We start from the raw sequence: 4401 nt of genomic DNA, 5'->3' as shown, positions 1-4401 counted from the left end.
AGCATTTGAGTTGAAGTTTATCCGTTCCTTTTACCCTAAGAGGGATAAAAGCGATATTTGTGGGCCCCTCAATGATTTAGTGATGACACCCCAAAGCGCTTGGCCAAGCCTGGACTGATTTGATCTGTTCAATTAGTCAGTTGTCATAAATCGGAAATCGGGAAACAACACATAGACAGAGAGAATGATTATAATCCATGTCTCATGTCTATACGATATATAGAATGGAGGAATATATGACCCTTATCTAAAGGACGTGTCAGAGTTCGACAACGACTTTTGAGAGCTACGATTGCTAATCGGATTTTGAAGTCGTACTTGCAATTATAGTTATTAGACTTATCCAAGTGGGAGACTATTGGATTAGGTGTCTAAGCCCATAACTATATTTGGTATGTACTTGACCCGATTGTAGCATGGTCCTTTTGGTTTGCCTTCACACTGGTGACTAGACAGGGTGACTGTTGAGGAGAGAGGCTGATTTATTATTAAGAATAATAAATTGGGGCATAAATATGATTTATTAATATATTATATGAATAATATATTAATTTGGAATCATATTATTAATTAGTATTTAATCAGAAATTAATTTGGAATTAATTTTGGGATTAAAGGAACTGATTAAAAGTGCAGTGGCTGTTTTGTAATTATTTGATAGTTGAGGCTTTGGGCCATTGGATCACCTTTATTAGGGCTAGGCCGGAAATCCTAGAAGTATCTAGGAGTTTTTGTCCAAGGGCCTAATGTAAGGAGGTCCATGGACTTGCTTAGGCCCTAAGTTAAGGGATTAGGGTTTCCACCCTGAAACCCTAGCTAGCCTCAAGTATAAATAGACCCCTAGGCTCTAGATTTCTTCCAACCCTTGGAGAAACCCTAGAAGAGTCGTTTTTGGAGCAAGCTACCCTTTCTCCTCTCTCTCATATTCATCCTCTCACTCAAGTGTGTTTGTGAGCCATTAGAGGTACTACATTTGTGGTACTTGTTCTGAAGAGCAAAGGAACTTCAAGATTTAGTTGTTATTACTATATAACAACAAAGGTATGTATTCTAATCTTTTGTTTGTGATTTTCGAAATATTATATGCATGCTAGGGTTTCCATTTGTGTTCATTTGTTATATGTCTAATAGTGAAAACATAGATCCAAATTAGGGCTGCATGCACACATAGAGTTGTTTGTATAAAACACAAGAGATAACACTGTTAGTAGCGGCAATATAACGTCGGCCGCCGGCGGTGGTTGAGGATAATGGTTTTGGGATGGCTTTACATTAATAGATTTTTTAATATTTGTTAATATTTTGCTTAATCTTACTCATTTTACTTGTTAATATACAAGTATTGTGGTTTATTGTGTGATTAAGTGGATTGACAATGCGTTTTACAATGTAATTATTGGTTCTAGTATTGACATTGTATTATTTTTAGAAGTGAAACTCATTTTTCGAAAATAAGTACAGTTTTCTGTGAAAAAAAGCTGAAAATATTGAGATTATTAAGAACACTGCTTTTCATGTTACATTAATTGGCTAATAAGTCTGAAATTTCTAAAAGCTGCAATAAACAAAAGTCAACCACCAAAAAAATAATGATTAAAAGGATAGGATTACTGAAAGTGAGGTAGAAATAACAATACCCTTTTTATAATCTTAATGGATCCCTTATCATTATTTTGCTTTTTTCCTTAAATAACTTAATTATCACATAATAATTACTTTCTTATCTATCATTATATAATAATTTCATGACTTTTATCTGTAATTATTAATTCCTTAATAATTACTTTCTTATCTATCATTATATAATAATTTCGTGACTTTTATCTGTAATTATTAATTCCTTATTAAAGATAGAATTCAAATATCATTTATTATTATTATTATTATGGATTTTTTTTACAAATCACAATATATTTTTATACAAAAGTATTCTTATGTTAAAATCATAGTACACAAAAATAAATATTTTAAAACATTTAACACTAAAAAAAATTTATTTAAATAAAATTGTTAAAGATATCATTTTTTTAAAACCCCCACTTTTTTAATAAAATACAATTTTCCTCTAAAAAAAGCATGGTGTTTCAAAGCCAGCGCAATATCCTTCAAACCCTAACCCAACCCAACCCAACCACCTATAAGTTAAAAAATAAACCCTAAAAACGTAATCTCTCATCAACCGCTATCACTTCTCTCGTCCCCTCACAACTATAGCAGCCTCTACGACTCCACCATCCCCCACCTTCGGCCGACCAAGAGCCACCATCTCTAACAGCGCAGGTGACGACAGTTATTGGCAGAGGATGTCGAAACACCACCTCCGACCTTCATCGCCTCTCTCTACCTCCACCTTCGGCCGACCAAAAGCCACCATGATTGTAGTTAACGGCGGAGGCGGAGGTGGTGGACGACAGTTAGCCTCGCTCAGTCTCTCTCTCTCTCTCTCTCAACCATACTTTGATGGTCGATGGTAGCTCGTGAAAAGGTGGGTTCGGCAGTGGTGGGATATGGCGGAAACTCGACCGGTGGTCGGACCACCGCCTATCGATTTGTTTCTCTCGCGCTCACTCTCTATATCTCTTATTTTCTGTTATGACGGGTGTGGCAGAAACACCATCGGTGGTCGGACCGGAGGTGGTCACAGCAGTTTATTGGAGGTGTTAGGTTGTCGGAGCTAGTGGATAACAACAGTCGGTCAAAAACATATTTACAAGAAACTGTATTTTACCTCGAGTTAAGAGAATACATTTCCCAATGTGTCTCATAAGATATATTCCACAATTTGGTCCCGGTTCATTACATGCGGTTGGACTGCACTTAAAGTTTTTACTATTGGATGATGTTGTAATGATAAGTACTTGCACAAAAGATTCAACTGTCATTAAATAAGAAATTTTAACATAAATTACAAAATAAAAATATATTCATAGTTAGAATGATTACAAATGATTATATTCATTTACTCTTACCAAAATCATAGGTGTTCTTCCATATACAATCTCAATGCTTCCTCTTCGGTTCACATGATCAATTATTAAGCACGTTATTGTCCTCAGATCAAAGTACAACAAGTAATACATAGCCACATCCACTACTGGGATGAAAAACTGTTAAAAAAACAAAAAACAAAATGTTAATTTCTCAAGAATATGTAAAAAATTATTAATTCCAAAATAACTAACCATCCCAACATCTTTCAAACTTGGTAACACTTTTAACTTATTAATGTAAACTCTCAACAATGCATCAAACAATCTAATGCATGCTTCGACTTCCAAACCTGATTCGTGCAACATTTTCCTTGTATGTAATAAAAAGAAAACACAAATCTCAGTATTACACTTAGTTATGTACTTTGAAAATTCAATAAAAGTATGTACATTCCATACCAAAGTTTTTGTATCCAAGAACAATCGACCAATCGATCCTTTGTCCCTGTACCGATCAATAATTCTAGAATGGATATACATATCTTAAAATGGTACACAAATTCTTGGTGCAAAACTTCACCCGTTCGATAAAGGGGGAATGAAAGAAATTTGTAGATGCAAAGATTGTCTTGCACATTTCAATTTCCTCCTTCTTCAATCAATCACCAATTCTAATCACCCGTTCGATACAAGGGGGAATGAAAGAAATTTGTAGATTTCTTGTCGCTTTTTCCCCTTTTACCAATAACATCTTCATTGGCAACAATGTTCAGTTCCTCATCCAAATTTCTTGGTTCATTTGAATTAAATCCAACCACGACAGCTGCATTGTTTTCTTCAGTTACCTGTTTACTATTTGAAAAGTGCAACTCTGTTTTACCAATCATCTAATAGGTGATAAATTTCCATGATCTTCACCAACTTCTTTTCCATTGTATTCAATATCATTCTCATGCTCATTCTCCTTAACAAAATCGTTCTCATTAAATAACTCATTCTTCTTAATTAACCACTCTTTTAGCACTTTGCTATCATGAAATTTTTCCAAACCATATTTTAATGCAACTTCCATATTACTCTTCTCTGCTAGTACTTTACCATAATTGTGCTCCACTACAGCAGCAAACACCTGCAATATGACATTATTAGTTTACATATATGAAATAAAGAAATTAGTTAATACCAAATCTTTTAGAATCAATTACTTTCTGATATGTAATTACTCATTGAAACCACTTTACACTAAAAAACATAATTTTAACATCGGGCAAAAAAAAATAATACTTAAATTCAAAACAAAATTAACTTTACCTCAATGTCCCCGTAAAGTCTGCATATGTCTTCCTCCTCTTCACCCCCAATCTCTCATCATCTGAGTAACTATCTCTAAATTGCCTCTTGAACCCTCCCAACTTATTTTATGTTTCTTGTATTTTTATCAGCTTATCACCCTTTACATGTGCAATAAATG

The sequence above is a fragment of the Lactuca virosa genome, chromosome 5 (assembly GCF_052849685.1).
Source record: "Lactuca virosa cultivar CGN04683 chromosome 5, Lactuca_virosa_CGN04683_v6, whole genome shotgun sequence".
In the NCBI taxonomy this organism is placed as follows: Eukaryota; Viridiplantae; Streptophyta; class Magnoliopsida; order Asterales; family Asteraceae; genus Lactuca; species Lactuca virosa.
This window is presented reverse-complemented; position numbering follows the sequence as displayed.